This window comes from Otolemur garnettii, unplaced genomic scaffold (assembly GCF_000181295.1).
Source record: "Otolemur garnettii isolate 467f Iridium unplaced genomic scaffold, OtoGar3 scaffold00011, whole genome shotgun sequence".
Classification (NCBI taxonomy): domain Eukaryota; kingdom Metazoa; phylum Chordata; class Mammalia; order Primates; family Galagidae; genus Otolemur; species Otolemur garnettii.
In genome coordinates, this window is record NW_003852406.1 from 28,108,729 (window position 1) to 28,114,902 (window position 6,174).

General features: G+C 45.7%; 2 protein-coding genes across 3 annotated transcripts in view; one reads left to right on the forward strand and one right to left on the reverse strand.

The window, feature by feature from the left end:
* HMG20A (high mobility group 20A) overlaps positions 1–952 on the reverse strand; it is a 73,681-nt gene extending 72,729 nt beyond the window's left edge. Inside the window, exon 1 of the mRNA XM_003784539.3 lies at positions 598–952. The gene's annotated coding sequence lies outside the window, so the exon portion shown is untranslated. The remainder of the gene's footprint in view (positions 1–597) is intronic.
* Positions 953–1,484: 532 nt separating this feature from the next.
* The window catches only part of PEAK1 (pseudopodium enriched atypical kinase 1), a 306,357-nt gene continuing 301,667 nt past the window's right edge, over positions 1,485–6,174 (forward strand). For both annotated transcript variants that reach the window (XM_023510010.1, XM_023510011.1), the window contains exon 1: positions 1,485–1,594. The gene's annotated coding sequence lies outside the window, so the exon portion shown is untranslated. The remainder of the gene's footprint in view (positions 1,595–6,174) is intronic.

Consider the following 6,174-nt stretch of genomic DNA (forward strand, 5'->3'; position numbering starts at 1 on the left):
ACAGGCGCCCACCACAACGTCTGGCTATTTTTTGGTTGCAGCCGTCATTGTTGTTTTGGCGGCCCAGGCTGGATTCGAACATGTCACCTTAGGAGTATGTGGCTGGTGCCTTAGCCACTTGAGCCACAGGCGCCGAGCCTAAAGAAGAGAATTTTAACAAATGGGTTCGAATTCTTTGAAGAAGTTATTAAAGAAGAGTTTGTAGGGGGAGGAAACAAAACGTATTCTAACTTACACGTGGAAACAAAACTCATAAATTGACTGGAGGCTAGTGATTAGCCCAACTTAGGGGAATAACCTAACTTTTCACAGAAAACAGAATCCCAAAACTTTAAGATGTGCTCTCTGCAAATGGCACCAAGTACTACCTTTTCCAGCCCTCATCAGCACTGGACTCGGTTTAGACACCCCCACAAACCATTCCTCTACCTCCACAGGAAGTGAATGTTTCCCCCTCCCCCATGACTGCCTTCTACCCCCAACCGGAAGTGAGGCGTCCCCATTCAGTCAGCCTCAAACCGAGACAAACGAGTAACAACAGCGGCAAAAGAGGGATGATCTTCAAGGGGTGAAGGGCATCTCGCCTTGCTTACTGACCTGCTGACGATAGGGGAAGGCAGGGCCCTGGGCCTAAAGAAAGTCCCTTGCACAGAGGACAATTCCCTCAGCCCCTCTCAATCGCCTTCACTCTTCGCACTCGTCGTCTCACAGCTTGACAAAAATTCCTCCGCAGCACTTTATTTTGATGTCCTTCCTTTCTCTTTGCCCAATTGCTTAGTCACTTTACCACAGGGAACGTCTCTTATCGCAGTAACATTTAAAATTGTTCCGGCGTGGCGAAAAAAGAAATAATATTCCCAGTGCCTTCAGTAAAATGAAGGGATTATTTTTGCCCCAATGCGGCGAAGGACTACGTGATTACGCAAGTTGAGACTTATTTTCGTGGAGGCTTCTGGGAGATGTAGTTTTCTCTTTATTGCTAAGGCCTGCAAAAAGTGGTAGGACTTAAATTGATAAGTTACTGTATACTGGCGTCTTTGAAAATACATGTTCCGTATTTGACGACGGCTGACACAGAGGGGTTGGCACCAAAAAGGGCCAAGACTTCCTTTGTCCTTTTCCTCTGGCGTTTAATCGAGCCCACATTTCCCCTCACGCGGGGCCAAGGTCGCCCCGCCCACTTGCGCTGGCCCCTCCCTCCTTAGCCAGTTAGGCTCCCTCTAGGTCTCGTTTTTAGGGAGGTTGGAGCGCAAAGAGGAGGGGCCTCGCGGCGACTCCTCCCGCGTGGCTGAAGGAGGTCTGGGAGAGGGCCGAGGCCCGGAGCGCGCGCGCGCGTGCTCACACCTCAAGGAGCGCGGTGGCCGAGTGCGCGCGCGGAGGGGCGGCGCGCGGGGCTGGAAGGAGGCGGGCAGGCTGGTGGGCCGGGCGGGCAGCGAGCGGCCGGGAGCGCGCGGCGGACTCGGCGGCGGCGGCGGCGAGTAGTTAGTTAGTTGTTAGTCAGTGTCAGTTGCTCGGCGGCGGAGGCTGAGGTCATCGGGAAAAGGACTGGACAGGCGGCGATGGTGGTCACCGCGGCGGCGTGTGCGCCCCTCAGGTAACAGGAGCAGGGCTGCTCGCGTCCTCTCCGTTCTCTTCGCCTCACGCGCGGGGTTGTGGGACCAGGGTCGCCGCGGGGCGAGTGCGCTGACACGGGGGAATCCCGGCGGGGCAGCGCCGCCGCCGGGGCTTGGGCGGCCGGTGCGTCCTGCTCGGCGCGGGCTCTCGTGCCCCGGCCACCCCCGCGCCCCGCCGGTGCCGCGCGCCACTCGCGCCCCTGCTCCCTCCTTCGGTGGCGGCGGCGGTCCCGGTAGCGCGGCGCCCCCCAGAGGAAGGAAAGTTGGGACCTGGCGGCGAGGGACACCCCCGGGCGCGGCTGGGAGGCTGCAGGGAAGAGTGAAGCCTGGAGGACCTGGACGCTCGGAGCCTGGGGCGGGAAGGGCTTCGCTCGCTCTTGTGGAGTCTACACGGTCATCCCGTTCTCAAACCTGGGCGGATCCGGTGCAGCCTCTCCACCAGTTCCAGGACGGAGCCTGGTGGCTCTCTGCCTGCTCGTTTCGCGCTGCGGCTGGTGAGCCTCCTAACGTGTGGGTTTGCTTAGTGGCTTGGGGGTTTTGAGTGGTTGAGTTGGTCAGTTTGTCCGTTCTTCGAACTTTTCTTTCCTCCCCCGATGGGGACTTGCTGTGTGAACCTCGTCCCCACCCCCATGGCGTGCACCCTCTGTCTGAGAGCTTGATTTCGGTTTTTCTTCCTTGACTTTGTTAAAGACTGCTGAGAGCAACAGGAAAGAGCCTTCCGCCCTTTAAATGTTACTTTTTGCAATCAGTGTTTTAAAGATCCAAGTTCAGGAATTTGAGAGCTGTGGAATGGAGTTATTGGAAGGTTGGCGTTTAGGGTGTAGTGATGAGTTAGAGGAAAACTATGATTTCATCTCTATTGGCCTTGCTATAGAAAACCTAATATATTTCTCTTCTGTCTTTGTTGAATGTGGTAAGATTGTACGTTCAATTAAATACTTGGAGACTTACATATAGTGCTATTTTTAGGTCATTGGATGATGTACATGAACAGCTTTTCACCTGAATTGGAATTGCCTTGAAGATTCTAATTTGGGGCCTACCTACTGATTTTTATTCAGCCACAGCGTCCTTTTCTTTCTAATAAATGATATAGTAATATGTGTACTCAGAGAACCCATATTGCTTTCTGCAGTGTAGAAGTGAAAAACGTGAATTATCCACAGGGGTAAAACTTTGCATGAGCAATCTTGGATATTCACTTCGTGATGACTTATCTAATCTCAGAGAATTTCTAGATAGCTCAATTCGCTGACTGTCTTAATTACTTTCTGAGGGACCTGGCAGTTCTCTTTGGTGACTTGTTTAGTAAACTATAATGGCAAGTATGGTATATTTTCTTGCGTTTGGAGATGAGAGAGAGTTATAGCTTCAGAGATTAACAGTTAACAATGGAAGCAGAATTCATACCATTGCTAGTGAGTTTTGGCTATGACCAACTCGCAAACTATGTGAAAAAACAAACATCCTCTTTCCATAGATGTCAGGAGGAAGAAGGGGAAATATTTTATCATATCTTTATTTTGGAGACTAACATGACTATATTATGTGGGAAAAAACATCAAATTGTTTCTTCCAGGCTTTACTGTGTGGTCCTCCTCTTCCTCACTTCTTGTTTAGGGCCTGAAATTTATGTTTTTTGCTGGGTTCTAGGGTTGGAAGAGAAGTGCTTTGGTGAAAGGAATAGGTAAGATTGCTTTGAACTATTATGGTACAACGACTATTCATTTTATCCAGTGATAGTACACAGAAATTTCCATGATAATGTTTGTAGCCCATTAATATTCTGCCAGAATTCATTTTTAAGAGGCTACGCTGAGGCCCGTAAAGAAATAATGCTACTTCATAACTGTTTTCTCATAGTCACATTAAAAACTATGTTCTTGGAATATGTTATATATGTATGCATGTAAACATTTATCTTTGTACATTCATGTTAATACAAATATTTAAATTTGAGAGGTTAAAAACTTTTATTTGCTTGTTTACATACATGTTATTCTTTCTTTCCTTTTTTTTTTTTTTTTTTGAGACAGAGTCTCAAGCTGTCCCCCTAGGTAGAGTGCCATGGCATCATAGCTTCCAGCAACCTCCAACTCCTGGGCTCAAGCAAGTCTCCTGCCTCAGCCTTCCAAGTAGCTGGGACCGCAGGTGCCCGCCACAATGCCTGGCTATTTTTTGATTGCAGCTGTCATTGTTGTTTTGGTGGGCAGGGCTGGATTTGAACCCTCTACCTTAGGTGTATGTGGCTGGCGCCTTAGCCCTTTGAGCCACAGGCGTGAGCTTGCATACATGTTTTTCAACATCTAACAGGGCCAACCATATTTGCCAAATAAGCATCAGCCATAAATTCATGCGTTGGCATATTTCATGTAATAAGTCTTTTGAATTGCTCCATGGTGAAGCATCATGAGATTAGCATTTGCTTCATGAGAGAGATTTGTTGTTGTTTTTAATTGTACTGATGTGCTGTTTAAGTGGAACAGGTGCTGGGCTGTAGCTGTTTGTGGTGAAAACTGCCAAATGATATGCCTTTGTTGAATGTTAAGTAATTTAGGATCCAAACTGTGGCTCCTAGCATGCCAAGTTTGAGTTCAAGGATCCATATCAGTCTTGCAAATCCCTGTTTTCACTGTAAAGGTAGGTGTATATGAACTTTATTTTCTTCTTTGCTGATCTCTTTACTGTGATTCCTACCCCCACTCTCCATCTTAAGTCTAGGCTCCTTCATAGTTGGTTGGTTTTCCTTGGAGAACTAGAAATTCTTGTAACCTTAGGTATAGGTGATTTGCATTTGTATGACGAATATTTGAGTGCCTTCTGAGTGCCACGTGTGGTGGTAGGATGTGAGTATATATAGAATGAGATCTTTTTGCCAGGAGGTTAATTTGAGAGAAGATAGTGGATTACCAGTAACCACTATATGGTATGTATGACAGGTGTGTGCACAGGTTCCTATGGGTGGAAGTGGAGGAGGAGTTGCTAACTCAGACTTAGGGAGAAGGTGTTCTGGAATGCATCTTAGTGGGTTACCTGAGCTAATCTTGAATAATAACTGTGAGTTAACTAGATTCAGAAAGAGGGAAAGTATAGTTTATACTTGCACAGCCAACAAATGTCACATATATATTGTAAAATTTTCTAGTAATCACATTTTAAGATATAAAATGTGAAATTAATTTTAATAATGTAATGATTCCAGTATATTCAAAGTAATTATTTCAACATGCAAGCGATATAAAAAGCAATATTGAAGTATTTGACATTCTTTTTTTGATTCTGTCTTCAGAATCTGGTGATTTATATCTATAGCACATCTTGTTTTCAGCTAGCTTCATTTATATAGCCAGTATCCACAAGTAAACAGCTCACCTTTAGAACAGGGGAAGATGAAGTGAAATAAGCCAAAACACTGATTGCCTTGTAAACCTAGCTAAGGTAGAAAAAAAATGTAAGCTATGCGTGATAGAGTCAGGTTTGTGTTTAAGACTTATCATTTGGCAGTAAAGTGAATGTTGGATTAGAGAGGGGCAAAATTGGAAGCAAGGACCAGCTATCCTGGTGAGAAATATGAGGTATCTAGAACGGGGGGTAGTAGCTATTTAAGAGATTTGTAAGTATTACCAACAGGATAGGGTAAATAATCAGATTATAGAATTGCACAAGATTGAAGATTTAGGATGATTCCCATTGTAGCTACTAGGTAGTTTGAGCAAGCAGTTGAAGAGAAGGCAACTATCTGTGCCAGACAGACTAAGGATGAAAAAAGGAAACTATGAGAGATTTGTTACAGAAAGTGGGGGAGAATATTTCAAGGACTAGGAGTGGTCAACACTGGGTCCTGCCATGGAAAGGACAAGTAAGATAAAGACTAAATAAAATCCCTGAAACTGGGTAGTGCCTGTGGTTCAAAGGAGTAGGGCGCTGGCCCCATATGCCAGAGGTGGCAGGTTCAAACCCAACCCTGGCCAAAAACTACAAAAAAAAAAAGTTCCTGAAACTTGGTGTTTGAAATGTCTTTTCTAAACTTCAGCTAGAGCAGTTAGCTAAATTATAATGCACGGAGAGGGCTGAAGAGGGAAAGACAGACGTGTAGCTAATTAAGAGGGATATAGTGTTTTCAACAAATGACTTTGAAGGGAAGAGTGTAAGCAGCGGAAGATGAAGGGGAATTAGAGAAGTTTACCTTAAAAAATAAAATCTTGAGCATGCTTGTGTGAGATTGGAAAGAACCAGGAAGAGGAGAAATTGAAGAAGAGTGTATGTGTGTTTGATGGAGCCAGGGGATGGTGGATGGTGGGCAGAGGCAAGGATTTGGAGATAATACATATTAGGGATAGGATCCTAGGCTGAGGTAGAGCAGTTGGCCTTGAGTGGAAGGGAGCGGAAAGGCAGCAGATAAAGATGGGTGGCAGTGTAAATAAGTTTCTCTTTCTTGACAAGGGCAGGAAGGAGAAAGAGTTGATGACTATCTTTGGTCATTTTTGGTCATCTACTAAGAGTGAAGGGGGTGGGATGAGGATACTTAAAAAGAATGGGAGTTTTTTTTTTTTTTTTTTTT